Source organism: Chiroxiphia lanceolata, chromosome 3 (assembly GCF_009829145.1).
Source record: "Chiroxiphia lanceolata isolate bChiLan1 chromosome 3, bChiLan1.pri, whole genome shotgun sequence".
Taxonomy (NCBI): domain Eukaryota; kingdom Metazoa; phylum Chordata; class Aves; order Passeriformes; family Pipridae; genus Chiroxiphia; species Chiroxiphia lanceolata.
In genome coordinates, this window is record NC_045639.1 from 73,011,829 (window position 1) to 73,025,426 (window position 13,598).

Below are 13,598 nucleotides of genomic sequence, written 5' to 3' on the forward strand. Positions count from 1 at the left end.
ATACATGATTATGTTGCTGTATAAATATTTACAATTCACCATTCTCAGTTATAGAAAATCGGTCACTTTTTTTTCCCTAACTTTTCTACCCCTAAATTCTGTTTAAAGATCTTAAAATTATGTTGTCAAACTTCAGGCTCATATAGCTGAACACAAAGGAGTGAAATTTGCCTTTCTACAGGGAACCAGTGGGATTCCTATGTAACACAAGTCCTACTTAAACTCGACCTCAGAAAGCTTAACATTTCCCAGAATCACAGAATACTTGAGACTGGAAGGAACCTCTAGAGACAATCTAATTCAATCCCCTTCTACAAAACCAGGGTTAACTAAAGCAGGTTGCTTCAGGTCATGTCAAGTTAGGTTTTGAATACCTCTAAGGATGGAGACTCCATAACCTTTCTTTGCAACCACCCTCACAATAAATAGGCTTTTTCTAATGTTTTAAAAGAATTTGCTTTATTTCAGTTTGTTCCCATTAGCTCTTGTTCTTTCACTTACCACTGAGAAGAGTCTGGCTTCATCTCCTTTGCTTACTGCTGCAGTGGGTTGACCTTGTCTGGCTGTCAGATGCCCACCAAGGCACTCCATCAGTCTCCCTCCTCAATGGTACAGGAGGATAAAATAAGATAAAAAACCTCATCCATCAAGTTAAGGACAAGGAGAACATTCAGCAATTACCACCACAGGCAAAAGAGACTTGGAAATGAATTTAATTTATTACCAATCAAATCAGAGCAAGATAATGAGAAATAATAACAAATCTAAAAACAGCTTCCCACCACCCCTCCCTTCTTCCTGGACTCATCTTCACTCTCGACATCTCTATCTTCTCCAAGCAGTGCAGGGGGCTGGGAAATAGCTGTTGCAGTAAGTCCACAACACTTTGTCTCTGCCACTTTCTTATTCTCACTGTCTGCGCTTGTTTCAATGTGTGATCCCTTACACATGAATTTCTTCAACACTGAGTCCTTCTCACAGGCTGCAGTTCTTCACAAACTGTTCCAGTGTGTATCCTTTCCATGGCATGCTTTTTTTTTGGGACAGGACTGCTCCAGCACAGGTCTCCCACAGAGTCTCAGATCCTGTCAGAAAACCCCCTCTGGAATGGGTTTCTCTCCACAGGGAGCAGTTCCTGCCAGAAGTCTGCTCCAGCATGGACTTTTCAAGAGGTCATAGCTTCCTTCAGGGTATATCCACTGGCTTGGTGTGGGGTCCTCCATGGGCTGCAGGTGGATATTTATTCACCCTTGGATCCTCATGGGCTGCAGAGGGACAGCCTACCTCACCATGGTCTTCTCCCCACACTGCAGGAGAATCTCTGCCTGGCACCTGGAGCACCTCCTTCTCCACTGATCTTGATGTCTGTAGAGTTGTTTCTCTCACATAACTTCACTTCTCTACAAAGAATGCATTTTTTTACTTTTTCTTTAATGTGACAGAGGTACTACCAGCATTACTGGTGGGCTCAGCTTTGGCCAGCAGGAGATCTGTCTTGGAGCCACTTGGAACTGGCTCTGTTCAGTGTGGGACAATGTCTGGCATCTCACAGAAACCACCCGTAAGCCACCTTGCTGTCAAACCTTGCCATATAAAATCAATATACCTACTTCATGTATAAATATAAAAATTGCTCAGGTTCTCACGAACCTCTTCTACTTGAGGTTGATCAACCCCATCTCTCTCTGCCTCCTCCTGCATGTCAAATTCTCCAGTCTCTTAATCATCATCATGTATGTCCCTTTGCTGGATTTGCCTCAGTATTTTGCTGTTTCATTTGGACTGAGAAGCCTCGTATTGGATACAGAACTGCAGTTGTGTTTCACCAGGCATGAGGAAAATTTCAAATATTCTTGTCTGACTAAAACTTAGAAGGCCACTGCATTATGCCATTTTTTTCTTTTCAAAATCTATTCAGGATCATAGCATCACAGAATCATAGAATCAATTAGGTTGGAAAAGACCTCTGAGATCATAAAGTCCAACCTATAGTCTATTATGGGATCTATTTATAGGATCTATTTAGCAAAATGGAAAATTTAATATGTTAAAGACTTTCAAAAAGACATGTCAAAAAAATGTCTATCTTTCTTTAGACATTAAACATTAAAACAAAAGCCTGCCTCCGACCTTTTTCTGATCCGTGAAGTCATGAACCATCCAGTAAAGAGAATGATCTTCTTATTACATTGGGACTGTTTCCCTCACAAGTGTAAAGAATAGTTCAGAATATTTCTCGGAGTAATTTCATAAAGACTTGGTGTTTTCATGAAGTCCAAAGTCCTCCCTGTTCATCTTGCTCTCCAGTCTGGATTTCTTAACTGGGTTTTGAATCAGAGACATTCAGTTTTCGAGTTGTCTGCTAATAGACACTCCATTTCTGCAGCATTTTTTCTTCCATGGACAACTTGCAGTTGGTTCTCTACACTGTAATGAATTTCAGTTTGTACTTTAGCGTACACAGTGAAACAATGCTTAATATTTTTCTTCTGTTCAGATGTCCTGTCTTAAGTGTTAACATTAAATTTAGTGAATGTGAATAATATATAGCCACTGAAACTCAGTAATTCAACCTGATACAAACCTTTTATATAATCATACTACCACTGTATAGGATGTTTGTAGATATTTTCACCTTCATGTGTGCATGTATGTTCCTTGTTGGGTTTACTGTTATAGCTAGTAAAAATAGTCCACCATTTACATAATCTTTTTGTTCCTGTTTACTTTGTCTTCATGAATAAGAATGCAAAAATATTGATAAATACAGATTTACTTGCTCTGTTTTAGAAGACATACTTTTTTGTTAAATTATATTTTCAATTCAACAGCTACGTTATTCAGCTTTGTATTGCTTCCTTTTAATCTACAGGGAATAATCCTATATCATATAGATGAATCAAGAATACAACCAATAGGATCACAGAATCATAGAATACTTTGGATCAGAAAGGACCTTCAAAGGTAATTTAGTCCAACCAACTGTTATGGGCACTACACCTTCTACTAGACCAATTTGCTCAAGGACAAATCGGACCTGGCCTTGAACACTGAATATATTGTTTATATGCCAGTAATAACAGCATGTGTTATGTAGCCTTAATAATACTGAGCAATAATACTGAGCAATTCTTTTTTATATTTAAAATGCAAAGTATTTTTAAAATATTCCTACAGTGGAGGGAATGAAACTTTTAATATAAGTATATTCAAAGTGTTTACTACTCACAGTTGCTGTGTAAGGAAATTTGTTCAGTGAAAACAATAGACTCTCTTGCAACTACCATCCTTTTCCCCAGTTTCTGATTATTTGCAAAACAATAAATATTTGGGCAGAAGTTAATTGCTTCTATTCAATCATTTGACACATTCTTCATTACTTTTAGAACATATGAGCCTTTCATCCAGTCACAGGTACAATTAAGACTGATGAAATCATTAGACGTGTTGTAAACATTCAGTTTATCCATATAGAGTTTGGCAACATCTTAAAGGTCTTCTGTCAAATTCATTCACTGTTTAATTATTTGTTGTTGATACTGAACAACAATATGATCACTATCATTTGTCATTACACTCTAATGCAGGCACAGATTTTTCACTGTATGGCTGCTGGTTCCAAGAAGGTTTCAGTTAAGTGAATGGAAGAGTTAATAACATCTCATGAAAGTCTGCAGTTTCCTTGTGAAATAAAACTACTATTTTCTTAAAATTCCTGAAGAATAGCAGTGAATAATGTAACTGATGAGGACTCCTAACCAAACAAACCAAGTTAAATTTTGAGGACTAGAACTGGCACTTGTTGCTGTTGAAGTATTTCTAAATGAAAGATCCAAAGGCACAACACGGTTGTCTTTTTCAAAGAGAATGTAGAATGACATGTGCAAATGTACCTTCAGTAACTTTTATTCTGTGATTCAGCTGCAGAGTCTTGTTACATTTTGTATTTAACAACTTATCTGAGAAAGTAGATAATCTCTGATATCTTCCTTGATTAGCTCATTAGGACTAAAGTAATGGAAAAATAATGCTGCATGATGGTAATCGTGCTTGTAATTTATAAACCATCTATATTCTCACCTTTTCTGTTATCTGTGAAGTATTTCCTGTGACTTCTCATGTGGTAAATCCTAGTCACATTTATTATTTTCGATTGCGAGCAGAATGTAGTTTTTCGGACTGTATCAACAGTGGGGACAACAGCAAAACTTGGAGTTGATAATTTTTTCTTAGATTTTTCTAGATTAAACCTTTGTTTTAACCTATTCTATCCCTTATAATAGAAATAAGTAAAACAGGTATAAATACAGAACACAAGTGTGTAAGTATGGAGCATACTCAGTAGGCAAAGGTTCTTTGTGGCTGATGTATAAACTTTTCCTCTCATATATAAACTTTCCTCACACACAGATGGTTGATTTAGTTATGCACACCATCTGTACCATATACTCTACTTTAAAATTTACACCCATGTTAACTGGAAGTAGAGAGAGGCGCAAGAAGATGGGGTTTTGAGATCCTTATTTTCAATCCATGCCAGTTGCCATGTTTGTGTCGCTGATCCTCTTCCCTACAAAAAAAGAAGGTGAGGTATAGATCCCCTTTCCTTAGTTACTTCCTTGTTCATTTTCCAGCTTTCCCTCTAAATTGAAAAATAGCTTTCAATGAAAGGACCTTCTCTTGTGGCTTGTTTGTTTTCAGAGAAGAAACATGTATAAAGCCATTGTTTGAATGTTAATAGAAAACAATTATGCTGCTTTCTAGGTCAGTTTCTGTGTTTTTTGGCTTTCTATACGAATGCACTTGCAGTCATTTTCAGCTGGGTCTTCTAATGCCTGGACCCCTGAGCTGCTTTTCATCACAACTCTAAAACTGTGTGACATCAATGGAAATTGTGTTTTTAATACTCTCAGAGGTCTTGTGAGGCTTAAATAATTAATATTTACAAAACACTTCAAAATCTTTAGCTTAAAAGATGAGGTGGCAGGTCTTAAAATCTAGGACATGTCTTGAAATCTTAGACAATATTACCTAATGCTTACAGCATTTCTCTGAGCTTAGATGTGTGTTTTATACCTGGTTATAGAAATCCTATCAAATGCAAAATAATAACAACAAGTTCATCTGAGTGCAGTCAGTAAGAGAAATTTGTACAGAAAGGCTCTGAAACTACTACTACTACTACTCAGTAGATGTAGTCAGCAGCAGTGAGAGTTAAATGGACTACTTTTGTTCCCTCAGAATGACTCATAGCTTTAGCTGAAACACATTTGCCACACTGATCCAGGGTTGCTTCTTACTGGGAATGCTCAGTGTGAAAAGATTAAATCTCCCTGTATCACAGTAGCCCTTTTATAGAAGTTAAAACTTCTGCAACTCATGATAGAAGCAGAGTATATTAGTCTGGGCAGAACTATCTTAATGCACTGCTTCCCCTGTACCTGGAGTGGTAGGAGGATGTTTGATAATAAGGGGACTTGCACATCCTTCTTTCTCCCCTCCCCTCACTGAAATTCTAGCCCGTTAGGCACTCTTCCTAGCTACTGTCAGGGATCTGCTGTTTCTCTTGACTGTGTGTCCATAGCAGCTGACAGCACTCAGGCTTTTTTTGTTCCTATTTTGTTCCTATTTTATATCCTGTTTTCCACACTCTACTGCAATGCTGAAAATACAGCTTTCAAGAGCTTGGCTGGTTATCTTAACACTACACATTGTAGGTATCAATGTAGACATCAGTGTAGAAAGGATTCACTTCACCTGGCTTCAGATGTATGCATCTGAATTTGTCAACTCCACTTACAGTCATTGCAGAGAAAGGTATGATTACAATTCTGATAATGAATGAATTATCAGGCCTCCTCACTTAATGGTGAGGTGAAACACTTTTTAGAATTACTCCTAGAAGGAATGCAGAGGAAATCTAGACAATTAAATATAGGAATTGGACTAGATAACTGAAGGGGCCAAAAACCAGCTCTCAGCAAAGAGAAGCTTGGTCAATTTGAACAATAAACCTTGGAAAACAAGGGCTGACAAGAATCTTGTGATGTGAAGAAACTGGACCCTTATCATAAGACCTATTAAAGAACAACCTTATGGATTACCCTGGCACCAGCAGAATTAAGAAAGGACTTTTTGAAATTTTGTTATCGAACCATTTTTACACCCCTGTAATCCTCCCCCCACCGTGTAATCCTACTTGAAGAAAAATTAACTATTTGGAAACTGCAGTAAAACCTTGTGCAATCCATTAATTAACGTAGCTGGTCCTCCTCATTAACATGTCCAGCCCCTGAGGCCCTTAAAATTGTGCTCTCGCGTTCAATAAACTATTCCAGTTTCTGCCGTATACTGGAATCATGTTTAGTTTTCAGACCGCCACAGATAACCTTTAAAGGTCCCTTCCAACCCAAACTATTCTTTGATTCTATTGATTTTACTCATATGCTTCCCACCTTAAATGACAAAAATTATTGTGTGATTCTATGATGTGGCTCTATTGGCTGTGACCCAAGGAGATCAGCCATGTCTTATATCTACCTCAGTATTCTCATTTGTATATTATCATGAAAATTGCAATTCTGAAACTGAAAGCATCATTAAAAGAAGCACTGGTGGATGATGGGGAGTAGGAGTGTCCATGTATTTGCATTTGTGCTGAAAGACCAATGCTTTTATGGTGAAACTGGGCTTTTTTTTTTCCGTGGGACACCTCGTATTGCAAACCCCATTACTTTAAGTGAAAAAAATTAATTTTGATTTTAGTGATTTGTACATTTTTTCAAATGTGTAAGAGCATTTAGCTGTTATTGTCTCTTTTGGCAGTATTTGATACTAGAATTTTCAATAACTTGATTGACAGCAGGACTTGCTTGTACACTCATAATCTAGTTTGACTCATTTGCTCTTATCTGCAGTAAGCTACATTCATCTAATACAGTTTAAGTTTTTGCACAGCTCAAAGAGCTTTTGTAGGTCTTCTGTGTTTTTAATATTTAGATTCTATCCTTAGGATTGGTTTCTCAACAATGTGCCATTGTTTCCTTGGGTGGGTAAATGACAGCCAAATCCATTTTACACTTCCTTTTGATCTTACAGTGCAGTCTCATCCTATGTAATGACCTGTATTATATATGATTTTGGATGCCACATATCTTAATGAAGTTAAAATGGTTTGCATCTCTTGGTTAGCTATGGTGCGTTAGCATTTGTAATGTCTTCCAATGAATGTTGTCCACATTTTTCTGGCAGATGAAGTTGATTTTTTTTTTTCATGTTCTACTCGTATGTCCTGTAATCTTGTCACAGGCACCTGTGAAGCCTCGTATTGATTTTAAGGTGCTTAATAAATCACAAAGCCCAACATCTGAAATATCTCTTAACATTTCTTCCTGACCTTCAATTGTCTTATATTTCCAGCCATTTAGGCAGAGCTGTAGCTGATGATTATATGTCACTGTGGTAGTCCTTTTTAAAAGTTCTTTTTTACCATATTTGGGTGGGGAAACTTCTCTCTGCTCAGGGTTATTGGCTTCTGGAAAAGCAATGCCTGATTTCCTTTCAAAGCTACTGATAGCAATTTTCACCCACTTGCTAATAAAATCTCTATCTTATGTCTCAGAAGAGAGCGGTGACAAATCAACACTTGTATTATTCAGACTAGTTAATTAAAAGAGTGATTTATCAATTTAAAATTCCAAATCCCTTTTGCTTACTTTTTTTTTTTTGCCTTTGTTGCTTAATTATACAAATGTAAATCCACCTTTAATAACCACATTTGTCCATCATCCAAAGCTCACAATGTCCTTGGTGATCTCAAATTCTATGATAAATGCCCTGCAGGCAGTTTGATAATTTGAACTTTACACAATAAAATCACATTGTTATTGTCATCCTCACTGAAACATTGTAGTTTTTTCCTTCCAAAATAAGGCTTTAATAGTCTGGGCAATAAAAAACTACACAGGACATTCCAGTCCCACTCTTGAGAGCATTTTAAACTAAGTCATCTACTGACACCATTTATATATATATCCTCCTCTACAGTGGAGAGTAAGTTATTTTTCCTGTCCCCACAGAGAAAAATGTAATAAGTCAGACCCCATTCCAAATTTCCTATTGCACATCTGATTTAAGGTTAAGTAGTATGCAAAGGAGCATTGAGTCTGTGCATTATTTTGAATATTAATTAAATTAAAAATAGGAAGTAATATGATCCAGGTTCGTGGTGTTAGAAATATCTGTTCTTTCTCTCAGAGCCATATGCTTGCCACTGTTGCTGTGTGGGCAGACTGGAGAAGGTGCAGCCTTAGAGCTGAAATTTTGTGATTTCCACACACCATTCCAGGCTGCAGAATACAGGCAGATTTCATGTAGTGTATATCAGACTAGAGAAAGAGAAGTGTGAATGGCTTTTTTGTTGCTGCATACTTCCTCATTTTTTTCTCCAACATGAGAGTTGATGGCCAGCTTCCTTCAACTGCACCATCATCTTCTTCAGTGTGAACCCATCAGCTGTGTGCAGGGTGAGATTGTGCTATGCAGGGCAGCATATTAGGACATTCTGCAGCGATTTCTAATGTGCAGAGTGTAATATGCAATGTTTTCTTTACTCTCTTCTATTTTTTTTTTTTCAGTTGTCCTGTCAGGACATACAAGTTACAGAAAAGATCCTAGAGGCACTTTTTGGACTGAGAAATATTCCAATTCCTGTTATTAGGACTATCACATTTTCTTGATGTTGCAGTACTTCTGTTCCCACTATCCATCATGAAATAGGAGAAAGATGAGCATTTCTTATAATTTCTAGGCAAGAGTAAGTTAACAGAGGCAAATTTGGAAGTGATGCAATCTATGGCTTGCTCTTGTACAATGAGAAAATTTGTGCAAGTAACATTTGATTTCCAGTCAGGACTCTTCTAAGCATTGCTTTTGGGTAAGAAACAGCAACATTGCCTTTGTGTTCCTGTTTCATGTTACTGATTATCATGGTAACTGTCATCAAAAGGCCAGTAGGCATTGATCTGTTGATCTCCCAAAGTGATTAGCAACATGAAATTTGCTAATAGGATCTGCCTGAAACAGCACCAAAAAGCAGAAAGGCCAGTTTCACCTATGTAACAATTTAATGTAGAAGGGCTGTCACATCCAAAGGGTGACTGTTTAGTTCTCATATTGAATAATACTGATATTGCAACTGTACACAAATGTTGTATATAGCTATTCTTGCAATGAATGCAGACCCTTCATTAACCTAGCACAAGTCTGCAATGCTAAATCCTTCCATATGAAAAATTTAATGACAATACTTAGATGAACTTCTCTCAGTAGGATTATGAATACTTGCTAATTTTGTTATGAAAGTGTTTGAAGAGATACCATGATTAGATAAAATGGATGCCAATAAAATGAAGAGAATCTGTTAAAAAATTTCTTTTATTTTTAGTATTTCTATTTCTCATTCAAGTGGAAATGTGAAAAAGAGACCCTGTGTATTTATCTCCACATGTATGAGAGAGAGAGGAAGATTTGGCTGAATGATGACTTCCTAGAAAGAAAGTGACAAAGATTATCTATTTGCCCAGATTCATTTCACAGGGCATTTTCCATGATCAAAGAAGCTAAAGAAAATGTAACTGTCATGTACAGCTCTCCCATTAATTTCTTGTAATAGAATTTAGGTTGTGATTGGATCTGTTAGTAAGGTAGTTGTGGGATGGAATGCGATAAAAAAATAATATTTTCCCAACATTTCATAAGCGGTCAAGAAATTTCTTCTTAAAATCCATGATACTTAGACAACAGTAATTTTTAAGTGTTGAAAAGGTTCTCCACAAAATAGAATATTGAAATAGTATAATTTACATAATAATAGTTTGATTTACGTATTTATTAGTTTAATTTCATTTGCCACAAACAAAAAGTTCTAATCTGGTTACAGGATGTGGTGGGGGGAAAACAGTTTTCCCCCTGAAGTTATAAAATAGTAAAACCCCAGGGGGTGGTGACCCTTGAGAGTTTTAACCAATGAGCACTTCTGCAAAATATAAACATATCACAAGCAGAATGGAAGACAAGGTAGTTGTAGTTGTTGTAGAAGAAGTAACCATGTTGTGAAGCCATGAGGAGAAGCAGCAGCAGCCCCACTGGGGGCTGGGCCTCCCCCAGCCCCCAGCTGGGGGCTACAGGGACTTGGAACAGTGTAAGACTGGGCTAAGTACCTGTAATTAGAAAACTGGGGGATGGTTCCCCACCGTCAGTGGCAGAACTGCACTGACCAGAGAAACGGTGGCAGAGAACCAGAAGAGGTAAGACCAAGCAAGAACGACAGGCATGTAGCAATACAGAGAGAACTCCTGGAAGGAGAGAGTGGAGAGAGAGCCAGCAGCAGAGAGAGAACTAGGCTCTACATGGAGAGAGAGAGAAAGTTGGGGTAAGAACTGAACAAAACAAACCCCAAACTCCTTGGAGACCCCTCCTAGAGAGAGGAGGATGATGGGCTCTTACTTGAAAGAGTCTTAGAGTGCTACAGCACTGCAGAGAGGAGCTGAAAAGCTCAGGCGACCTGGAAAGCTGGACCGGGAAGATTAAAGGAATGTGGAGGGGGTGACCTTGGCCCCCCCTTGCCGCTGCTGCCAAGCTAAGCTAGCAGCCTGAGATCAGAGCACAGAAGCTCTGATAGAACTCTTGAGGTAGAGGCCTTCAACAGGAAGCTGCCCAAGACGTTCTGACTCAGGAGTGAATCCCCTGAGGAAGGGACCTTCATGGGGGTCTTACACCCCATGATATGACGTGATGAAGCGAGTTTTGTCCCTGCTACGCAGTCCACGGAAGAGAAGGACCCTTGCTTGGAGACGATGGGCCAAGGGGCTCGTGTGTACTGGCAGAGATTCAGCTACAGGTGCTGCATGGAAGAGAGAGAGATAGACTGCTACTCTGAAGAGAATGCTGCTCTGAAAGTGGAAAAGATCTTTTCCTTCTTCCCTCCTGGACTTTTATTTGGAGGGGAGAAGAGATTTGATCCATTGTAAATACTTTTATGTCATGGTAGAGATAGCTAAAATTGTATATAATGTATTGTAGTATTTATTTGTACAGTCATTGTAATATATATTCCCTTTCCCCCATTCTGAGTCTCGTGTGGTGTCTGGAAAACCCATCTCACATTGGGTTGAGGTGTGGGAGGGGGCTTGGACTAGGGAATTGGATTTTGGAGCTCTCAAACCATGACACAGGATAATCTCTAACCTTCTGTTGTTCTCCATTAAGTGAACACACAGACGCACGTACTGGCCTTTGTCTACATTTCATAGAATGTGTTCGCTTTTTCTCCAAATGCATTTCTCGATTTCAAGAAAGAGATTTACTGGGGGAAATCCCAAGAAAAAAAAAGAAAATGGTGACCTTTACAGTTTTCTGTTTAATTGTTCCACATTTATTTTTTGTTGTTGGATTGTGAGGTCTTCTCTGGGGTGTTTATATTGCTCTTTATCGTATCTGAGCTAAAAATTACGGTTAAAAATGCAAAAGTTAGCAATTGCAGTTTTTAAACAAAATGTTTTAGCGATGGTTACTCATCTTTATGTTTAATGGTTTGTTAGTTTTGGAGCTGTGAAAATACTTCCTTCCATAAATAAGTTAATTCAAAAATTTCAAGTTTTTTCTATACATTAACATTTGTAGCTTTAAAAATTATATGAAAAAAACAACATTGGGGGAAAACAATCCCCCAGCATAGGAATTCCTTGTCTAATGTTGAAATGTCACTGTGTGTAATAGTAATCTAAATGCTAGGGTAGAATCAGGAAGTAAATATGATTCTCTTGTTAACATTTCGATGTCTTATGTCTCCATCACTGTCACCATCAAGTAGGAGAAGAGATATTCAGTAGTAGCAGGCAATAGCAATGATATAATAAGAAAGTACAGATGGAAATTCTCGTACTAAGACAAAGGGAGTGCCAGAGATCTGAAGACTCTTCCCATGAAGTATTTAGAACAGAAATATTTCAAATTTGGAATATCTTTGTTTAAAAAATTAAGTGGTTTTTTTTGAGTGGTCTGTAGGAAGGGAGAACTACTCCTTTTTAAAGCTAGAAAATAGTCACATAAGTTTCCTTAATCATAAATGCAGGGATTTTGAAACTAAACTCCTCATTTGCTGGACTTCTTATCTTGGCCACAGAACTTTGTTAGTGCAGCAACCTTTCTTTCTGTTCTGTGTTCATCCTGAACGCCTTTGCACTGCTGTTCCCTGTTGTGACATCAAGTGTCTTTGTCTTCTTTGTGCAGTGTGAAAAGGTAGGAGGAATTCAACTTGGAATGGGGTCAGCATATCAAGGGATGAGCTTCATGACCGCCACCAACACTGGCAAGAGCCTGTCTGTGGTCAGGCACATGCTCCTGTCCCCAGCATGACACTCCAAATTGCTTGCTCAATACAAGAGAGCTGAGCAACACTTACACTTTCCGGAACGAAGGTGTCTATCCTTTAGCATCTAAAAGTACATTTGTATGATGCTTTGTAGGCAGATGTGAACAAATCTAATTACCTCATACAAAGTGTCATGATAACTGTGATGCAAAGCCTCTAGGGAGAAGCTGGTTTGTATACAGCAATCTTGGAGCATGAGTGGATCAGGATCAGGATTCAAAAGGCTTTATTGCTCTTTAGACTCTGCCCCTACTCCATCTATACTACTTCTCCATTTTATCAAGAGTTCTGGTCTCATAAAAAACGGTGAGTTTAAAGGCATTTTTATATGGTATCTAAATTAATCAACATAACAGTACGGTTAAATCCATTTGTCACACTTAATACTGAAGGATTCCTAAGACACTTTCAACAGTGACATATATCCCAAAGAGATAATCCTTCTAAGGAAGAAGTGGTCCATTAGGGGAAGATTGAACCTTGGAAACAGGAAGACAGACAGATATATCATTATTTGAATGACCTTAGTACCTTAGGAGAGTTAGATACCAACAAAGAGGAGATGAAATAATAAAAAAAAAACCAAACAAACCCCAAAAAAATAAGAAGGAAAAGTTATTTAAAGCTTGTAAGGAACAAAGCACAAAGTAATATATTTCATCAGAAATATGTGAATGTATTCTGAATATTCTTCTAGAAAAAAAAACACATTTTTTTGAAAGAAAATTCTTCTCCTATAAATTCATCATGAGTTCAGTATCTAAATTAATGTTATGACAAGGGCTTCAGGTGTCAGGATTTCCTGGAAAGGAAATTATTTTAACCTTAATCCAGAAATCAGAGGTTATGATGGGAGACCGTGCAGGCTTGATGATTAGAAGAGGATTCAGATAAAACTGTTTCAGAACTTCACTGCAAATTTTCTAATGAAATGACAAAGCTATCTTTCCTTTAAAAAGTGTTTCTGACAAAGTTCTGTATTTGAGGTTAATGACATGTCTACCTGGCTGGAGTCTTTGAAAAAAAGTGAAAAGTTGGCCGAGGACATGATGTATGAAGAAAGGAAACAAAAAGAAAAATAATTATAAATACTTATTCCTATGTTGGCAGAACTGCTAAATAATAACATTTAAATGAAAGGAACCCTCTGTACATAGTTATATCT

The 13,598-nt window shown here is 37.6% G+C and overlaps 1 long non-coding RNA gene across 1 annotated transcript; it reads left to right on the forward strand.

Moving 5' to 3' along the window:
• The first annotated feature begins 2,900 nt into the window (after positions 1-2,900).
• Positions 2,901-12,462, forward strand: LOC116785134. Its single transcript, XR_004356398.1, has 2 exons — positions 2,901-2,964; positions 12,292-12,462. It is a non-coding gene; the product is annotated as an uncharacterized LOC116785134 (long non-coding RNA).
• The last annotated feature ends 1,136 nt before the right edge of the window (positions 12,463-13,598 follow it).